Consider the following 22,419-nt stretch of genomic DNA (forward strand, 5'->3'; position numbering starts at 1 on the left):
TATGCATACATAGTACACTTTTACTCTTCACTGACTTCGCATAAATTTCTATTTTAGGTCATGGAAAGGATTTATATCCTGCACACCAGGACAAGCCATTGTTTCGTCAGTCTCTACTTCGCCGACCTGCAGTTTTTTTAATTTAATTTTTTTTCTTATATTATTTATGTTATGCGGCAAACTCGTTTATAGCTTTAGTTGTGCATAATTTAAAAAAATATTGCCTAAAAATGAACCACCCTAGTGTATGTACTTCAAATAGAACTTTTTCTATCTTTATGACCGATATAAACAAATGGGCGTTTCCGCGCCTTTATTTTTGGCAAATATTCGGTAGTCGAAAAAGTCTTTTCGTATTTCGTCAATATACATACATACATATGTATGTCGTTGCAGTCGATATACATACATACATATATATGTCGTGCAGAAAGGTGAGATTTTAAGCTTCAATTAACTAAAATTAAATTCGAGGAAGCTGAAAAAAAGTTACAGCTGTTCAAAACTGAGTGAAAATAATGAAGAAATTCGCTATATTTTGAAATTTTTGTATAAAAACCGCAAGAATGCCACGCAAGCCACCAATGAAATTTGTAAAGTGTACGGAGACGATGCTGTATCGGTTCATGTAACACAACAATGGTTCACTGGTTTCCGCTCTGGAAATCTCGATCTACCCTGAAAGTTTTACACTGATGGAATAATATCTCTAGCGAAAAAATGGCAATAAGCGGTCGACCAAAATGGTACATATTTGTTTAATTATTTACTATTATAAATTGAAAAAAATAATAAGAAGTTAAAATTTGATTTGAAATACGAAAAGACTTTTTCGACTATCCCATATATTCCAAAAAATTATTTACAACAAAAAGCCATCTGCATAGTAACTTGCTGAGTGAAAAATTGAAAAATGTCAACACTCAAATGTCGATGACATAATTTATCAATTCACCGTCACGCAGAGCACCTGGATATAAACTGAGTGAAGTGTAGGTATTTGCGTGTGCCACTTGTGGCATTGACCTCAAAAGCGTTGAATTTCACATTATTCTAAGATTTGTCTATTTGAAAATTATTGACTTTTTGAAAATACAAATTCTGATTATTCTGAGTATATAACCTTGACATAATTCGAATAGTGCTCCTTTTGACTTTGATGTCTGGGTATGTGAGACTACTAGTACAATAACCTTCAAAAGTAAGTGAAATATTACGAAAAGTTTCTTTGGAATTTGTTCATTAAATATGCAAAACTGAAATGTAATCAAAACAAACTCACTTGAGATATGTCAGTATTGATTATTTTTATTTAGAAATAGTAAGTCTGTATTTTGTTTATACGATGGCACAGCGGGATTGACTGCAAACAACGCGCATAAATATTAAAATAAATTCATAAATCCACAAAGCACACACACATTTGTACTCATGGCTGTTTGTAAGTAATTTCATTTGGCATCAAGGTCAGCGACGCAAACGGACAGAGAAGGAAATTCTTGTCAATAGAAGCATAAATAGCTTCGATGGTGAAACACATTTTACAGCTAGACGAAACGAAATAGTATAATTATTTGTGTGAAAGAATTTTTTAATTATTTCCACCGGCATTTATTCGCACCAGCAGCTCACTTATCTGGCGGTTTCTCAGTTCGCGAAGAAGTTTGTACTTTTATGTACATACATATGTACATTTCTCTCGACAATTAACGGAAATATGCACAAATACACTGACACACATACATACTTACGTATGTCGCAACATAATTCTTCACGTTCTTCGCATTCTTTGCCAAGATGTTCGCATTGCCGAGTGTAATAAAACACGAGCGATGCTTCAATCGACACGTGTTGCTATTTAGAAATTAAAACAAATTATAAAACAACAACAAAAAATCAGAGTAAAAAATTGCGAAAAAAGCCAAACGACTTCTGAGCGAGATAGGTAAACTTATGAAAGTTTTAGTAATAACTGAAGCTCTCGATATGCAGTTCTATTGCATACTTTGTAGGATTATGTTACGAAAATAAAAAAATATAAAATAAAAAAAAAAAATCATTCTAGTAAAAGTCCAACGTATATAGCGTTGGGTTAGGTTACATGACAGGGTTAACCCATGCACCGAAATCAACGCAGGATCTCACTTGGTCAGCCGTGAACGCTGGTCCCCTGTGATTATCAAAACTCTTGAATATGGATCACCAGTCCCTTATTAATCGACGAAGAGCTTTGAACATTGTGTGATAAAAGCTGAACAATTGAGAATAAATTATTTAGAGGATTGCACTTTGGATTCTTCTATATTGATTTGGCGATTTGTGTCCGACAAGATTCATATCTTACTTTACTGCATGTGATCTGAGAGCAGTCAGATCGTTTACCATGGCGGCGAGTTAAGAGAAAGTAGTTCAGTAGACCGCTTGCGTTCCACCTTGAGCCTGAAAGATCTCGCAGCCGCACAAGTTTTGGTTGTTGATGTGCGCTTGTCAAGCTCAGCAGATATCCAATGCTAGATCGGAGGACAGCGGAATACCGACTCGTTGCCAACCTGATGGTTGGAGCGTCTCATCTCCAGTAAGCTCATCGGCTTTGCATTTTCCAGCTATTCCACCGTGACTCGCCATTCAAACAAGTCTGATAAGAACGTTGCTTGATGCTATTCTTTAAGAAGCTTAACACTCCTTGACAAGCACTGTTAGCAAGCTCAAGGCCAGCAAAAAGAGCTTTGCCATTCGAGTAAATGCACACCTCTCTGAAGGAAATTGCATTTCGGAGCAGTATATGTACTGCTACCTTGATCGCAGCCACTTTCACTTGAATACACTGCATCAGTCTGGGAGCCAGAAGCTAGAGTTGATGGAGAGCTCGTGACAGACGGCTTTGCTCCCCCACCTTTCACCTCAACTGTGACCCAAGAGTGAAAAATCTCACTGCAGCTCTTCTGCAGCGGCTACCGTTAAAGTTTTATTTTTCCTACAGGGTTTGTAAGAAATAAATACATACATATGTATGTGTGTATCTGCAAATTTACGATTGTCTGAGCGGCAATAATAATTCTAATATATACTTAGAAATGTATGTATGTATGTATTTATATATGGCGGTCAAATTCAAGACCAGCATATGCCCGATAAAAAGCTGCCTCCTGCTGTGCTCCCATTTCTATTTCTATGCTTTCAAAAATCTCGCTCGTTATCTGCTACATTTTTTTGTATCAACAAATGGGCATACATACATACATATGTACACGTACGAGTATACATATGTATATACTCCTTACATATGTAAAATGCTTTGCTACACTCGTGGCATAGCTTAAATACACTAAAATTGAGTGCTTCCAATTAAGTTTTTTCGCAAATGAAATAAAACGAAATCGTGGGCACAAGACAGTATTTTGCTGTTTTTAAGTGGAAAGAAATATTTTGCAATCATTGCTGTCTGGCTATTTCAGCAGCAAAGCCCGCTGTGGTAGCAATTGTATAATCTTTCCATTTATGCTGCAAGAATATCTGCTATATTAATCATCTGCACATCTTCCGCATAGCAACACGTGCTGGCGAGCCGAACAACACTTCTTACGCTTGTGCCCATTTGACGAGAATCTCTAAGTAATTTCATTATATCTATTTGATTTTGGCTCTGGTCAGTGCCAATTGACCCCTGACGCTGTTAGTTTTGGCGCCAATACTCTGAGCATTCCGCCAGTTCCCCGAGCTGTGGCACACAGTTTCGTTGTGAAGAAAGCACATATAGGTCGAAACACATAAAAACATAGACTGCGAAACAGTTCAAAGAAATTTTAGTGCCGCATAGATCAAAAAGCAATTAGTTTGACATTGGTCGGCAGTTTGAGGCTGATGAATCAACCTCATAATTATATCCGCTAGTATGAGTCAAACACTTAAAGGTTACTTTCAATTCAACTCTCTTCCGTTTTAGTCTCTCGATAAGCGGTTATTTGTTTAAATTAATTACACGCGCCAGTTTGCGTCTTGAGTGTGCGATTAATTTCAATTGGCTTTGCATTGGGTCGGCTATTTTTAGAAGTGTCTCTGCGTCGCTAATTTCTTTCCAACCACTTGTTGAATATGTTGAGTGAAACGCTGCAATTTTATTGAGATTATGAGGGAAATGCAGAGGTTTCATGCTAAGATTACCAAGTTTATCTTAGCATGAAGCCTCTTTTTAGACTTTTTAACACCTTCATCTACTATTCAGTCTGCCAGAGCACTGTCAGAACTGGAATGGGTATGTTCCAATCATGTCTAATTCGACAGAAGTCGATTCATTGATAAATAAAAATATGCAAAAAACACTCTCTTAAATAATGCGACCTTAAAATCTCTTCCAGGAAACTTTGATATATGACAATAGACAAGCTTCTTTTCTTCAATAGGTTAGAATCTGGCAATATTCTGCAACATGCTTCCAATAACCCGTACACTTACTGATATATCCCATTTAAGTTCTTTTAATAAGAATAAGTATGAAAAAACTTCCACAGAAAAGAACACTTTCGGCAACAAAAAACCGCTTCGAACAACAAAGACAAATGTACAAATTCTTAAAACGAGGTTGAACTTTTTTGAAGCACCTTAATATTGTTCCTTTCGTATTTTGTCAATAGATGTCGTTGCAGACGCATATCTCCAGTGTTACCAGTCACAGTTACATGGCACATCATATAGTGTTGGAAAGGTGAGATTTTAAGCTTCATTTAGCCAAAAAAAAATCATCAAATTCGAGAAAGTTGAAAAAAAGTTACAGCCGTTTAAAATTGAAAGAAAATAATGAAATTCACAATATTTTGAAATTTTTTTTATAAAAATGAAATTTATGAAGTTTACGGAAACAATGGCTCGCTTTTGTTCTGGAAATTTTGATTTACATTGATGGAATAATGTCTCTAGCGGAAAAATGGCAAAAAGTGGTCGACCAAAATGGTACATATTTGTTGTTTATTAGTACAAATAGAAAAAAAACAAGAAAAAACGTTAACTTCGGCTGCACCGAAGCTAATATACCCGTCACAGGCGCATTTCTTTTAGTAACTATGTGTTCAGTTTGTATGGAAGCTATATGCTATAGTAATCCGATCTGAACAATTATTGTCGGAGATTACATTGTTGCCTTAGAAAATAATATATACCAAATTTGGTGAAGATACATTGTCAAATGTCAAAGTTTTCCATACAAGAACTTGATTCCGATCGTTCAGTTTATATGGCAGCCATATGTTATAGTGTTCCGATATCGGCCGTTCCGACAAATGAGCAGCTTCTTGAAGAGAAAATGACGTTTGCAAAATTTCAAAAGGATATCTTAAAAACTGAGGGACTAGTTCGTATATATACAGACAGACAGACGGACATCGCTAAATCGACTCAGCTCGACATACTGATCATTTATATATATACTTTATAGGGTCTCCTTCCTTCTGGGTGTTACAAACTTCGTGACAAACTTAATATACCCTGTTTAGGGTATAATAAGTTGAAGTTTGAATAGAAATACGAATATACTTTTTCGACCACCCAATATGTACCCTAAGATGTGATTACAGTCCAAATTTTCATTATCACTCTTTCCCATTTTTTTCCAAACCAATATCTGCCTAAATCACTTACAATTTACGACTTTCTGAGTGCAATGTGTCTGTCCAAATATAATGACAATAATAAAGCAACAACTGGTCAATAAAAATATACTCAATTTGGTCGTAAAATCCGGTCACAGTCTATTTAATGTGCTTAATGAACGCGAAGAAATCGATTGAGACATAATTAGGTCGAACGACTCGCATATGAGTGCTATGAATAGGTCGCGGTTATATAAAAAAACAGTTCATCTAAAATAATGTGAATATATTTATGGATGTTTGTATGTGCATGTGCCTGCTAAAAATATAGAAAATGTGCACGCATAAAATTATAAATAGAAACAGCGCCGCAAAAATAATCGACCGCGAAATGCCCGTGCGCTTGACAATATCCACCGCACAAACAGCAAATGTGCGTGTGTTTACAGTTGGCGCGGCAGGAAGCCGTGACGTATGAGTGACATAAAAGCGTGCAGTGGCAGCAGCACTTTATGGCAGCAGAGAGCGAGGGAGAAACGCAAACACTCAACGTCTTCTTCGTGCCTTTTCGCAAGTTGCAAGCAAACGCAACGAATATGCCGGTGCATTGAACCCGCAATAATGAGCATTGATTACCAAAGCTGCTGCTTCATTTAAGTGGCATTTTTCAACAATTTCATTTTTTTTGCGCGCGCAAATCCAAAAGCTCATCGCATGCTCACAAAGCTTGTGAAATTTATGAATTCAGTAGTAAAAATTTGCATAATCCACATTTAAGTTGCCCAAGTTGAGCGCACAACGAAAAAACCTTGACCTCCTTTCGCTTGCACCCCAATCCGGCAGCGCTGTGCAATGAACCTGCTCAAATTGGCCGGGTGTCGGTCGACTGCAGCCCACCATTGCACACGGCTGCACTGTAAACGGCGTTGCCGTTCGTCCAATGTGGTCGTGTGTCGCCACCGGAACGAGGTGGTGTGGGTGGTTGGCCGTCGTTAACGTTTGCATCGCTATGCCAACCACTCGAGCGGTTCATATGCCACTCTAACGGCATTACATGCATTCGCCTGAGTGTAAAGTGGCTTTATTGATTTTTTTGTTTCTGTTTCTGTTTTGCTTTTCGCTTGCTGGCACAGGCCGTTATTGTTGCTGTTGAGCTGCTGGAATTTAGTGGAAAATTGTGCGCGCTTGGCCGGATATTTTTCAGCGCTGATGAAAGTAAGTGAAAACGGCGGAAAACGCGCCAAAGGCGTCGCGAGCTTATACGTGCCGTAAACGAGTTGGAGGCAATTGGTTTTAGCGGCATGCGTTAACTTTGTCTTAGCAATTTGCTTAAAGCGTGGGAAAATTCTTGTTTTTCCTTAAATGCGGTAATTTCCGTGAACCCATTTGAGAGGGGACAATCTGAGAATTGCATTGCGGCATTGAATGCATTGAAGCAGCAGTTGTGCTTCACACATGTTTAAGAAAAAACTGAATGACTCAATAGGCCATTAAAATATTCTAACTTTTGCTCAAAAATATTTTATGTATGAATTTGGACATAAAAAAAAGAAAACAATATGTAATTATTCAAACTAGAAAAAACACAGTAAATGTGCTTCAATTAGAAATATTTTTGCGTTGTGGGATTACGCCAACATTCCAGCTGCAATCACAAACAATTATCAGCGAGTAATTTCAATACCTCAAATCACGTTTGCATACTTGGAATTCCAGACAACACACGTTTCAGCGCACGTTGGTTACGATTTGGTTAACACGAATTTATAAGCAAATGTTTACTTATGATTGAATAAGCACGAGAAAACCAAATGGGAATGCAATTAATTATAATTGCAAAAATTAATAGAAAATATGTAATCATAGGCATAACACCGCAACATTGAGCGAGTAGATTTTCATAGCAGACGATTTTTTGCATTCTAGAAATATTATTAAGAAGATATACATAAGCTTGTGTAGAGGTAGATGCTTTTGTGACAAAAAGACACTCGCAAACTGTTATTAAAGTCCGCGGGTAAATGATATTTCAAAAAAAATGTGTTTTGCTAGGTTGATAGGTCTGTTCTTAATTACTATGCCAAATATAAACGAGATCTGTCAACCAGTTTGTTTGCAGCAGTTACGACTTCTACAATGGATAAAAATATCGAACAAAGAATTTGTCTAAAATTTGGTATTTCGAATCAAATTTCGTGTGAGGAATATTTGCAAATGTTGGAAAAGGCTTCATCGATTTTAGTTTTATCCAAAACGCAAGCATGCGAGTGGTACAAAGCCTTCAAAGATGGTCGAGAGTTCGCTGAAGACATGCCACGTTCTAGACGACCTTCGACCTCTTCACCTTATGAAAATATTACAAAAGTGAAGGATATGGTGCTTGAAAATCGTAAGGGAAGTGTTAGAGAGATGGCAAGACAGTACGACATGTCTCCGAGTCCGTTCGAATGATTTTGGTGGATATTTCGGGTATGAAACGCGTTCATGCTCGAATCGTCCCGATAAAGCTGAATTTTTTTCAAAAAGAGTACCGTAAACAGGCCTCTTTGGATTTCATGGAGATCATTATAACTGCCGAGCCAATAAAGATTACCGTAAATAGATCTCTTTGGATCTCATGGAGACCATTATAACTGCCGAGGAGACATGAATTTCTGAGTCTGACGTGCAAACAAGTCAACATTCATCGGAATAGAGGGGACAAAACGAGCCAAAGCAAAAAAAAAAAAACACGCCAAATCGTGGTGATGCTCATTGTTTTTTTTCGATATTCGTGGTTTGGTACATCATGGATTTGTTCCGGAAGGAACGGATGGTCAATAAGTTCTCTTTGGCGGTATTGAAGCGTTAGCGTGAGAACATCCGTCGAAAGCGGCCGGAATTGTGAAAGAACAATTAATTTATTTTTGCACGATGATAATGCACCAACGCATCGAGCCACTATTGAGCCGAATTTAAAGCCAAAAACCCAATGAATACTATTGACTAACCATCGCATTCACCAGATTTGGCTCCGCGTGATTTGTTTTTTTTTTTTTTGTTTCTAAAGTGAAATTGCCGCTCCGTGGAACCCGTTTTCAGTCGATCGAAAAGATAGAACGAAATTTGCTGAAGGAACTGAAGGCTATCTCAGGTGCTTATGAAAAGTGTTTCGGGGACTGGAAAAAACGTTGACATAACTGTATTAAATCGGGCGGGGATTAAATAATTTTAAATTTAAATAATTAAATAATTTGAGTTTTATTTAAAATTTCCGTGTACCTTTTTGACACAATATATTTCAGTACTCTGCAAATTAAGAAACTAACTTTTGCAGGACTCACACTCTTTCATTTGTATATCCTTGTAAGTTTGTCGATTTGTTCACTTAGACTCTTCAAAATGTTTATTATGTACCTGAAATAGAAGAAAATAATAAAAGTTATAATTTTATTACTATATTTAAGAAGTTATATTTGATTTACAATTTATTTTTTTAAATTTTTTAATCCAGTTGCCATAAATATTTTTATCAACTCTAAATTAGTTCATTAAATTATTTTTGCTTATAAACTTATAAAATATTAAAATAATATTATATGAATATATCCGATATTACCTCAAGCCATTTCATATTTTCTTTTAAAAAACTTTAATTATTTAAAAAATAAGCCAATAATTTCAACTATTTTTCCTAAAAATAAAAAAAATATTCATTCGATTCATCACTTTGAAAATTATTTAAATTTTTATTTTAATATCCATAAATATTTTTTTATCAGCCGATTAAAAGCATGGCAGCAGATAAAAAGCGTTTTTTCTTTTGGGTAAATTACAAAAAAATCAAAATTTTGTGCAACTAATGACTAGCATGATAAGAATAAGAAGATAAGCAGCATTTTAGAGTGCACTTCAACAAATTCTTACACACATACATACGTACTTACGACTATAAGTGATTATCACATATGGAAATATTATATGGCACATGAACATATGTCTGTAGAAGGCAAAGCATCAAATTTCAATGCTGGAGTCGTTTACAGATTTGGACATTTTGCTTAAGTGGCAGGAAAGAAATATCAAAAAAAATACAGTAATGCGATAAAGCAGGAAAAATATGACAGGAGTAAGTGATACGCTTAAGGGTGTGATACGAATATCTGCGTCCAACGTCATAATATCGTGGGAACATATTTTCATCTGCAAAGTGTAGTGACTTCTTTTGAAGAGCCGAAAAGAGTAAACATGAACATTATCTGATTAACGTTTACTTCAGAAGCAACCGATTCGTTTGGCAAAAAAAAAAATTTCTAGTAGAAGACTGTCGGCGATGTTTTTAATACTTCTATTTACAAAAATAATGTTGTAAAAAATGACCAACAACAAACAAAATTTACAACAAAACAATTTTTTGAAATATTTATATTTTTCAGCCTGCTTCTACTCAGTATGTCTTTCACTAACATCTCGAGATAACTCATTCTTTAGTCATAACGCCTATAATGTTTTACACAAGGATTTAGTCAGATGTAAGATGGGAACTTAGTATCAGGTTAATTTTCAAAAAATCGAAACCTAGAATATTATGATTTCCCTACACGTTTGTTGCTATCCGCCATTTGATCCGTTCTCATACCAACTGTGGAATTTACAGTAATTACATTTGTAATTACCTTGATTGCACTACAAATCGTGTTTACCTTTGACGCATTATCAGACGAAGTAAATCACAACAGTGCACCAAATAAGCAAAAGAAAGAAACAGTAACAACATTTTCATTCATAAGTGCAAGGAAATTAACAAACAACAGAATACAGAAACAGAAATATGAGTCAGATCATCGACACAAAAATTAGCACTGACTCATAATGATAGCATTTGCACTTTCGTATGAGTGCTTACATACAGATAAACATATGTATAAGCAAAATGTGCTAAAGATCAATATAAACATATTTTTTTGTATTGTTTATTAAAGATTCATTAATTACATATATAGTATATTTATGAATTTGTCCGCAATTCATGCAATATTTCAATATCTCCCACTGAAGTCAGATTAAGTTTGACATGGCGATAGTGAAATATGTAGGGAAAACACCACAACAACAAACACACAAAAAATAAAATCAATTGCAAAGACAAAAAGCCCCAGCAGTTGATAATTTTCTTTTGATTCCAAGGTAAGCCGCTGCCTGAAACCGTTAAGTCAGCGGGCGCACGATTTTTTATGCAAACATATTTATAATTTACAGTATTTTGTATTAATGAATTTTGTTTCATTTTTATCTCCACACACACACATGTGCTTGTTCTATGTATGTGTACGTGGTGACAACACAAGGCGATTACTTTTTCCGGCGCTTCAACCGGAGTCAGATTATATAATCGAGATTGTTGTTGTGCACCGGCAGCGGAAATGTCCGAAAACAAAACAAAGCAAATCACGTTACACCAGCCGCGTTCGGACACACTCGGTGACAGTAATCGTGAATGCGACACAACGTCATTACTAATTGAATTAGGTGGAAGTAATGAAGACATAACAGCTGGCGAAATCCAATTAATTTCGTCGGTGGTCGGTCAATGTGACCGTGAAAAATGCTGGTTTCATGTTTTTTGTGTGTTTGGTGGTCTTAAATCAAGTTGTCTTACATGCATTGTATTCTTTCTTTTCCTTTTAGCAGGCAGCAGGGCCAGCAGTGACACTTTGAGAAGACAAAAGAGACGATTGTGCCCGCAGCTACTGTTAATTCTGCTTGACTTTCGCGTATATTTTGTTTAATATATGTAAGGATTGAAGGCATCCGATTAAGCAGTAACAATATGCCAATAACGGTAAGGCGTGACGTGACACTTGACAGTATATTGGATTCACTAAACACAATCACAGAATTGCCAATCTTTTTTAGACCTCTTCCGCTAAAATTTTTAAGCAATAAAGTTGCTTTCTGAGGCAATGAAGTGGTTTGAAGTGGAGAAACAGTTAGAAATAGAACTATTCGAAACAGTCGAAATGACCCTTTCAAACTAGAAATTTTACTTAAGTTGTAGCGCGCGAACATTGCTTTTTTAGAAATTGATCGTAACAAATAGACTGAGTAGAAAAAGGTTTAGAGTCGAACGCAAGTAGAACGTAACTTTTGCTGAACCAAAAGCAATTCAAAAAGTTAACGAACACGAAAGATCATTTTGGAAGAAAATCCTGGAACAATTAGGATTATTCTTATTCGAATGATTTCGGTGGATATCTTGGATATGAAACGCGTTCTTGCTCGACTAGTCCCGATAAAGCTGAATTTTTTTCAAAAAGCGTACCGTAGACAGGTCTCTTTGAACATGCTTGATCGTGTGAATTCCGATCCCACATTCATGGATAGCATTATAACTGCCGATGAGACATGGGTTTATGAGTTTGACATGCAAATAAGTCAACAATCATCGGAATGGAACCCGTTTTCAGTCGCTTGGAGTGATAAAACACAATTCGATCAAGGAGCTGAAGGCCATCCCAATTATGGGAAGTGTTACTGGAAACATGGTTGGCATAAGTGTATTACATCTGGTGGGGATTACTTTGAAGACGACAAAATATATGAATAATTAAATATTTTGCATTTTATGTACCAGTTCCGGGTAAGTTGGTCAATAAAGTATCAATCCAAAATCGGAATCAAATTGAGATGAGATTTTTGATCCAGGAACTTTACAGAATTATTGTTATGATCATACACTGGGTAATCAAAAACTCTAAAATACTTGACTTTGTGGAAACTCTTTAATCTCTCATTCATTATGGCAGTACAATGACAGGTTTGACGGTTGGAGAGCTAAAACAACAAAAATAGTTACATCTTTATATCTTCTTTAAAAGCTATAAAAGTATACTCAGCACAGACATGGTTCTCGCCGCCGGCGGTCATACGAAAATGATAAATGCGCGACATTAATCTGAAAACTAGGCGCGTAAAGTTCGAAACCAAATCTCCAACGCTTTATTTTTGGAAACGAAAGAGGGAAGTAAATCAAACCAAATTAGGAGACAACACATGAGAAATGACTCCAGACAAGATGTGTGGCAGACGAGCACCAAAACTAGTTGTGAAGCGGCAAAGTTGTGAGGGGATAGACCACCAAAAAAGGAACAAAATATCGGAAAAAGTTGAAACAGCAGAAAAAGTCGCATCAACTCTGCGACAGATGGGCAGAAATGAAATGAGCAATCAAATCACGTGCTGAATCATGAAAAACACTTCATTAGAGCTGACAGGAGGACGACGGCGGCGGCGAGGCGTTGGCGACTCTATAGTTGGGGGTCTTTTTACGCATAAGTGAATTTTAATGAATACTATAACACATTGTCGTGTGTATGTTGGAGCATTTGTAATGTTGCATGTGTGTGTGTGTGATTAGTCTGGCTGTCTTTTGGCTTTTACAGCATGTGCAGCTTTGTCATGTATGTAAGTATGCATGTACATATGTATGTGAGTAAATGTGCTTGTTCGTGGGCGCGTCGAAGCAGAACTGTCGAAACGGATGCTGCTGGCGTTTGTTGCCGTCTGGCCGTATGGATGGAGATATCAGCATGTTGGCCACTTTGAGGCGCACCACAAATTGGCTGTTAGGCATAGATTGCAACGCACACTCACACAGCTGTAAAATTTATAAATGAGTTGCATGTAAATATGTATTCGGTTAGTTGTGGTTCTACGCCATTCTAACACAAAAACATTCTCTAGACCATTCACTATTTTGTTTTTATTGGTACTCAGCCGCTGGTTTGATGTGGGTTTGTTGTGGTTGCTTTGATCCCGCAACAAATGTTTGGCAATCAATCAAGTGCTGCAACATGGAGGCGGGAAAAAATAAAATTGGAAAAAATTATAGGCAAATCAGCAAAGTTTCTGTATTTTTTATCTAAAATATCTATGAATTCCAGATGAGGGTACCTTTTATAACCTCAGGGTTGTATTTTTTGTTTCTGCAAAGTTTCTTTTACTATTTGTGTACAACGTACTTTTCTACCAGAATTTCAGTATTTCCAATCTCTGAGGTAGTAAAGTGGTCATTCTCATCTGATATCACTTAAGTTTACTTTCTTTATAATTAAACATGTTTCGAATATATTACATGTTTAATGTCGATTATTCAAAATAACTCGACTACAGCGCCATCTGGCGAAGTTAAACTTTACAGAAGTAATCTCGAGTTTCCCTAAAAAATTAACAAAATGAATTCGGTAGTTTGGAGACTACTATGTATCCCAAAACATACAGCGCCGACGCAGAAGGAGCTTAAATTGAAAGTTTTAAAAGAATTGTAACGAATGGTTCAAATAAATTTTTTTAAGTCGACTCAGTTCTATAACTTTCCGGACAAACCCTGTAAGTTCGAGTATTGAAGTTTTCAAATGTCTCCTTGCGACTTCTCGTCAAGGTCATGATGTGAACTTGGGAATATTTAAAGAACTATTACGATATTCTTTAGTCATTCGAAGTGGGGGGCATCTTCTTCCTCTAGAGTTTTATTTTCCCTATTGTTTCCAACGTCGTCTTTTTGTTGAAAATTAGAATTTAATGGACAGCATTTAAAAATCACAATTGCAATATTCTTATGCATCGCCAGGTTCGGTGCAAAAATTAAGTGTTGCAAGGAAGTTTTAGAAAAAACAAAAAATTTGTGGCTGGAGCTCAGCTACAAATCAGTATGGGAAACCGCAATATGAAATAAAAGGGGAAATACTGGGAACAATGTGAAAAAGCAAACAAGGAGCTATGGAGCCACACCCGGCATATGAGACCATTGCAAAGAGCAGCAAGAGGAGAGAGCGGCGGACTGATGACCGGATGGACGCATATGTATGTATGTATGTACCATAAAGTTGTTTGCAATTTCGCTTGATGATTTTTCAATGCTTGAGAGTGTGAGGAAACAAACCCAAAGTGAATTGTACTTGACTTTGTGACGTTGCACGCAAGAAGCAAAAACACAAACAAAACATACACAAAGGAAAACAAGTTCATTCGCAAAAAGCTACAACGCCAACACACATGCGTGCGAATAAATTTGGGTGAGAGAGGCTTCACTTTTTTGTCGAGTGAAGTGTGGCTATTTGTGGATGCGGCTGGCAGCCCACGAAGACAGTAGTGTGAGACCTGCATGAGGCGCTGCAGTGAGTGACGTTGCACAAAAGAGTTTGCAGCAAGCTGTTGTACGCATGGTTGCATGCTGCAGTCGACACGAAAAAGTGCAAATACAAAATAAATATAAATTTCACAAAAATCAACGTAAAAGGCAGCAAAATACACACCAAATGTTCACAATAATAAAATTGCAGGCGGACAAGCGTGAACCCGCAGCAATTGGGGTGGGCCAAATGGCAAGCAGCGGCAGCGGCGAGGTGGTTAAGTGCCGACGCAAAACCGCACAAAAACAAGAAACAATATAAACAGCAACACAAGCGGCAATTGAGCTACAAAACCGCATCACACACACATCCACTCATACTCTAACTTCAGTAGATGCATGAAACATTAAGCAAAACAATGAAAAAAAGTATAACATGACCACTACCGTGAACGACTGTGGGGCAATCTGTGTTGCAGCACTCAAAAAACAAGCGTACGACAACAAACACCAACAATAACAGCAACTGTCCATCAGTAAAGTCTGCATTGAACCGCCGAAGGGCAATCCGCCGAGCAACTACTTGTGTTTGGCGTGTTGCGCCGTGTCTGCGCAGCACAAAGGCCATGGTGTGGCCGGTCATCGCGTCACTTTGCCAGCGATGTGCCACAGCACATTCACTATACACATACATATGTATGTAAGTATTTGTTACTATTATAGTACAAAGCCGAGGAGCCATTTGAGTTGTTAAATTTTAACACATCATTCTTTTGTCTGTTATTTATCACTGTTCTGCTTGCAGTCTACACTCTTGACAGCTGTATTATGCTCATCCGGCTCGGCGACGCGGTTTCCCGCATGCTGTCACAGGCTTCGGTGCTGAGTGTGAAAATCTGCGAACTTCCTGTCAGGCGAGCTGAATTTAAACTCTTTTTCATTAATTCATTTCGTTTCTCTTAATTTAAATATTTTTTTTCGCCAGCACCTGCATAAATTTAATCGCCTGAATTTGCGTTATTTCGCAAGCTGATTTGACCGCTGGGTGCGACAAGCCAATCGTTACATGCAACATGTGTCGCTAACGCAAACAATCTGGTCTGCGCACTTAGCTGCATGAATTTTTGAAATACAAATGCACACAGCAGTCCACCAGGCATTCGAACCCATTCAACAGTTATGCGGAGAAAAATGCAATGAATCAAGTAGAGTTGACATGAGCAAAATAAGCCGGAAGCGGCATCACATATACTGGGTTCCATGTCGCAAGGTTATGCCGTTCGGCTACCCAACCAGTACAAGAAATACGTAAGTCGCTAAAACCGATACATAATGAAATTTTTGAAAGAGCTGACAGATGGATAAAGGTGAGATGAAATGACTTAAGGACATACAGGATGTCCAAGATCATGTGCAAGGGTCCCAAGGAACACACATGCTTTTTACTCACACGATCTCAAAAGACTACAGAAGGGTGGTTGAAGTAGTCATAGATCACAACTTAAGGGGTTAGGGGTAGTCAGAGGCACGAAAAAATGAGAGTTTTCAGTATTTTTTGTTTTTTTTTTTGCTATTAAATCATGTTATTTTACAAAAATAGTAATATGGCATTATTATAGGATATGTTGACGTGAAGTCACGAAAATTTCAAAAAAAAAAAATTAATTTCCAAAGTTATAGTTGTTTGTGTTGACCCTGTTCCAAAAAAAGGTACTTGCGGTGACAAGCATAAGTCCTTGGAGATCCATCTAAAATCAATCGGACAAAAAAAATTAGTTTTATAAATAGATCATCCTGGGCCTGATCGAAGGATTTTTTTTATTTTCACAATTAACAAAATGGCGGCCTAAGGAAATTTTTTCTAAATTTTTGCGAAAAAATCTAACTGTTGGTCTTAAAAAATCGAAATTATCGAAAAAATAAAAATCCTTCGATCAGGCCCGAGTTTATTATGTATTCTAAGAGCTGTATAAATTTCATTAAAATCTACTAAACGGTTTTCGAGTTACAGTTGTCACCGGTTCAAAAACATAGTTTTGAGAAAAACGCGTTTAAAGTTTCACACTAGCGCTTTGAAGTGCTTTTTGTTATTTGTCGAATAACTCAAAAACTAACTATCGGATCAACGTGAAATTTTCAGGGAATATTTTTAAGATATTACACTTAACGAAAAAGGAAAAAAAAATTAATTTTTTGAAAATTCTAACTACCTCTAGCCCCTTAATGACATCAAATGCGAGCCCGATGCGCATTCGTAACTATAAGACTAGAACTCGTTTTAGATATATAGAAGCTTCTTAGTTAAATGAAAATAATATATACGAAGCTTCTCCTAAACCTAAAACGCGTTGATTTCCTATACGACGGTTACTTCAGCTCGCATTAAACTGACCGCCCATCTGGTATTACTAAGAGCCGGTGGGCCTACTCAAAGCGTGACATCCAGGCACAGTATAACCTAACCTAAGTTCGATGAAACCAAAAAGATATCAAAATAGGAAGTTGAACTATAATTTGGGCGCAATTACTTTGTTCTAAAGATTGATTTTGAAAAGAGTTCATTCTTATGTTTTCTAATTGGATCCATAAAAAAAACCCTTTGCTCTTATACAGGGTTTTTCGGAAAGTAATAGGACTGATTTTCTTCCGCCGCGACTGCACTTCGGAACGTGCGCGCACCGACTGGATTCGGTAGGAAGCATTCCTAGCTAACGAACGAGCGGCTGGTCAGTTGTCTCTGAGCACCTGGAGAGTCAGGACAAACATTTTCGCGGGACGTGTTTCTGTGAGCGGTGCAAGCCGAAAATGCAACGTCGTCAGAGCAGAGGTACGCGATTAAATTCTGTGTGAAACTTTTACCCAGATGTTGCTTTAGCAAGAAGTGGTATCTTCCGGTGGCACCAGGCCTTTTTGGAAGACTGGGAATAGGTCGCTGATGAAGACCAGAAGAATGAGCAAGTCCAAAGTGAAAACGATGATCATTGCCTTTTTTGACATCAAAGGCATTGTCCACCATGAATTAGTTCCTCCTGGACGCCAAGTTTTACGTGGAAGTTCTCAAGAGACTCAAACGAAGGATCAATCGGGTCCGATAAGACATCGCAGGCGATTTGAAGTTAAACCACGACAACGCCCCGGCTCACACCGCCTTTCTTGTGAACAGCTACCTAACCAAGGCCGGCATTCCAACGCTTCCGCGGCCGCCCTACAGCCCAGATGTGGCCACCAGGACTTTTTTGTTTCCTTGCCTAAAAAGGCCGATGAAAGGGGATCTAAGAAGCAGGCACCTCGGTTCTCAAGGCTATTTCGGAGAATGTCTTCCGTGACGCCTCGACGCATCGACGCAGGAGCCTATTTTGGTTCAATAAATTTTTCAATCGGCTCAGTCCTATTATTTTCTGGACAAACATTGAACCTTTGATAGTCTAATGCTCAGTAAAACTAAATCAAATTCTCCCAACCTAGGAATTAATGTCCGAAATCACTGCGATGTGTTAGGAGGCCAACAGCTGAAGTTTGGCGACGACTATCGACGAAATTACTTTAAAATAAAAAGGAGTAAAAAATGTGACAGAAAAACCCAAAAGATCAACGAGCCCCACCAAAAGAATTTTGAAATTGAATATGTGCCACAAAAATGCAAGAATGAGCATAAAACCAGATTGAAATATGAAATGAGAGAGAACTCATATTGGCGGCAACAACAACAGCAACATGTGCTGATTGCTGTGCTTGCAAACAAACGGATGTGGAAAAAAAATAAAAATAACGAAATCGAAAACATTTGACTCAATAACGGCGTTGAGGAAATAGGAATATTCAATTTAGAATTAGCCTATTATCCGAGGCGATCATCTCCTTCGTGGAGTTTGCAACGTGGGTATTTCATGGCAAATGGCAAACGCTTGCAGTGTGACATTCATGCAATAACGGTAGAATATGGTGTGCACATAAGCAGTTATGGATCATCGTAAACAAAAAATAAAGAAAATTTAAAAGAAACAAATACAAAGCATCGCATATGTGAGACCTTCATGTGTGGGCTCACAATAAAAATATGTTTTCAGTGTTTTGTAGTGATTTCTGGCGATTTTGCAAAATCTCAAATATCTTACAGGCACAAATAGTATATTTTAAATCGGCGAACTATTATTGACAAAATTTGCTTCGAGATTTATGTATTTTAAGTACATTAACTTGAGCAGTAGTTCCATAAAAGAAAAGACACCATACATTTAGACAACAAAATCCACACTAAACGTCCTCGACTATGCTGCCTACACTTTGAGTGTTCAAATTCATTCAAAATGTGTAGTTATTTACTTAAGTTTACTTAAAATGAAATGCGAGGTGTCAATTTAATGCCGAACCATTTGCAACATAAATTTTAGCCCAACAGCAACAACAACAGAAACAATCAAAGTACTAAATGACTCTTAGCAAGCACAGCGGCAAAGGTAATAACAGTATCTTCTGGCCAAATTACTTGACAAAGCAACTTTCACTTTATAGTAAAGTCAAATTAGCAAAGATAACGTTAATTTTGCTGCCGAGAAAAATATATGTACATACATGCACAGGCACAGCCAAGTCCACTCGCAGCCAGCGGATAGCAGCTGGCCAACGCCCATCCTTGGCAAAAAGCGGTATGATAATCGTGGAAATTAGAAAAGTTGGAGAAGAGCGAGTAAAGCGCATTGAAGAAAATTAACGGCGTCGAGGCTTACATAAGCAGAATGATAAGACACTAACCAGAATAAGTGGCAAGTAATGCTCGGAATTAAGGGAGCGGGAAGCAGTGAGAAGCAGTTCTATACAAAATCATCGGACTTAAATTCGAATAAAAGCATGGAAGTCGCTTGTTAACAGAATTGTCCAACTACACTGCTCGACACGGACAAGTAGAGGCGAATAAGTGCGCGCGAGCAACGGATAATGCTTGGTTGAGAACGAATTCATTTTGGTTTAAATAAATTTGTTGCCACTTTGTCGCCACACTACGCGCCAAATGCTGGTGAATGCCGCTGAAAATCCGTTGCTAATAAGACGAGAGTGGCAAATCAGTGTAAAATTAAGCTCGTTTTGCTTGAAAAGGAAAGGAATAAGTAGGGACTTATACAATCCATTGCGGTGTAGGGGAACGAAGAGAATGTGAATGGATGGAATAGAGTGAGTCGTAAAGAGTGGGAATAACAATAATGTCGTTCTGTGTAATTCAAGAAGTTACAAGTAAGTGGGAAGTGCAATGTCAAGTATTTGGGGGCAAGAGAAGCATGGAGCACAATTGAGCAGGACCGATTAAGGAATGGTGAACTCTTGAGGGATAATAATTTAAAAGAACGAAAATAGCTTTTGACGAGGGAAATCTTACTTTTCCTTGAAAATGAAAAACGATATCGTCGCACCTTAATTGGCGATAGTATTCGTACCATACCTGAACTCGCTGATATTGCCTGATAGATAACGGTTGATCCAAGTAGAGGTTCTCGTTCTGTAAAGAATGCTTTTCGTTCAAGCTCACAGTAAAGAAAATATAACAGTCGCAGCTGAGAGTGTACACGAAGACCGTGGAGAGCCGGTTCAGCAACGTTCGCAGCAACTCGGACTGACGTATGGAAGGACTTGGCGCAATTTACGTCGAGATCTTAAATTGAAAGCGTACAAAATACAGCTTGTGCAAGAACTGAAGCCGCTCGACCTTCTCAAGCGACATTGCATCGCTCTATGGGCTCTTGAAAAGTTCCAAGAAGATCCGACGTTTTCAATTCAAAGGGCAAGGCCAAGGCATTTCATTATGTCGTTATTTTTCAGACACGAATCTCTATGTTTTTTTGAAAACATATGCGAAAAAACTACTCAATTAATAAGTTGAAATTTATAAAGTAATAAAAGGGAAAAAAGGGTTCATCACTTTCTAAAAAAAAATGGGAGAAAATTTGAAGCCACAAAATCACCAATAAACGTTTTATTAAAAGAAAAGCGTGAAGCCAATGTATTTGAGCCACACAAACCTTTCGGCGGTGACAGTAAATGCGAAAGAGTGGCGTGGGTGCAAGAATTCACTCTTTATCACTTTCATGTCCATGGACTCGATGCGTAGGCTGCACGTTGTTGTTGTGTTTGTGACATACAAAAGTATGCTATTTGCTAGAAACATTAATGTCATGCCTACGATCTAACTTTGTATGTATGTATGTGAACCGCCGAAACATCCTTTGAGCCCAGCGAAGCAACAGCAACGACAAATGCGTCGGTGTAGTGCGTAGGCGAAAGAACATAAGAATCCTTGGAACTGACGTAAAACGTTGATAACACAGCAAACACAGATAAGTTGAATACCAAGAAAAAGTGCTTAAAAATTGAAGAGGGTCAGCAGCCAAAATGAACTTCAACCAAGTGACTGAGAGGAAAATCAAGTTAGCCTGTGACAGCAGAAGAAACAAAAATTGCGAAAAGGATAGTTGAGACAAAGTGAAACGGGTAAAGTATATAAAAGTTGTACAAAATCATCCTTTGTATATTTTCCTTCCATACCTGAAATTAAATAAATGGTAATAAATATCGATAAAGGGGCAAAGATATGAAGTTAAGAAAATATGAATGAACAAATTGGATGAAATTTGTTGCTCATTATTCCCAGTCGTGATGCTAAACTTGTTCTTTTTTTGCTTTATGAAAATTACTGAATTTTTGGTTTCGGATATCAATAAAATTCTTTATTCCTGTGAAAGTACATTCGATGCTTCTTTTTCATGGCCACCACGGGCACACTTGCAGAAGTCCAGACGCTGAACCCAATTTCCAACGGTTTTTAAGCATAAATGGCGGTCGATATTGTTGCAATTTCATGTTTGATATTCGTAAGAAGTTCATCAATCGTCACTGGCTTATTGGCATAGACCGTAGACTTGACGTAGCCTCACAGGAAGCACGACCGAGGCGGCCAATTGACAGGACCGGTGAGGTAACACGTTCACCAAACTTGGTCTTTACTAAATCGATTGTGATTTTCACTGCGTGGCGTGTGGCCCTGTTGGAACCACATATTGTCCAAGTCCATATCGTCCAGTTCGGGCCAAAAATATTTGGTTATCATTGTGCGATTCGCATCAAATCGTTTCCAAATTTTTTCCAGGTGCAAAGGTGACTCATGAGGAACGTGTGGATTGCTGCCTGACCGAAGACGCATATTTTGCATATTGTTGCAGCTATTCCGCCAGAAACGACCTAATCGCTGAAGATGATTTTTCGAATGAAAATCCGGATCATTTTCAAGTTGTTGGTCAGTCCAATTCTCGAACATACCATTCTGGTAGTCAAGCGGCTCCAGCTCTTGCATCAATTTGATCTTGTTAAGAAGTAGGTTAGGTTAGAATGGCTCATCAAAAAAATCACACGTGGACTTGTTAGGATGTAGACCGAGATTTTTTCGCAAAATTCGCCACAACGACGTCACAGAGATGCCCAACGCTTGAGAACAACGTGTAAGGGACTAATTTGTGTCTTCCTCAATTAATGCGCTCAGCGGCAGCAATATTCTCAACACTACGGGCACTTCTTTGTTTCACTGGCACGGATTAAAATTTTTCGCCTTCCTAGACGCTTACTTGTTGATCTGACAGGACGATTATAACGACCATAAATTGAACGTAGCGCTTTTAAAGTTGAGGCCACTGACTCTGAATTTCGGTAGAAAATTTTAATAATTTCGACTCATTGTTAGATCGT

At 37.7% G+C, this 22,419-nt stretch overlaps 1 protein-coding gene across 3 annotated transcripts in view; it reads right to left on the reverse strand.

Moving 5' to 3' along the window:
- Positions 1 to 22,419, reverse strand: part of LOC120776391 (phosphatidylinositol 4-kinase beta) — a 139,483-nt gene that overhangs the window by 64,930 nt on the left and 52,134 nt on the right. Inside the window, exon 2 of one of the 3 annotated variants that reach the window (XM_040107004.1) lies at positions 8,906 to 8,978. The exons of the other annotated variants lie outside the window; for them this stretch is intronic. The gene's annotated coding sequence lies outside the window, so the exon portion shown is untranslated. The remainder of the gene's footprint in view (positions 1 to 8,905; positions 8,979 to 22,419) is intronic. 3 annotated transcript variants of the gene reach the window in all.

Source organism: Bactrocera tryoni, chromosome 5, assembly GCF_016617805.1.
Source record: "Bactrocera tryoni isolate S06 chromosome 5, CSIRO_BtryS06_freeze2, whole genome shotgun sequence".
NCBI lineage: Eukaryota > Metazoa > Arthropoda > Insecta > Diptera > Tephritidae > Bactrocera > Bactrocera tryoni.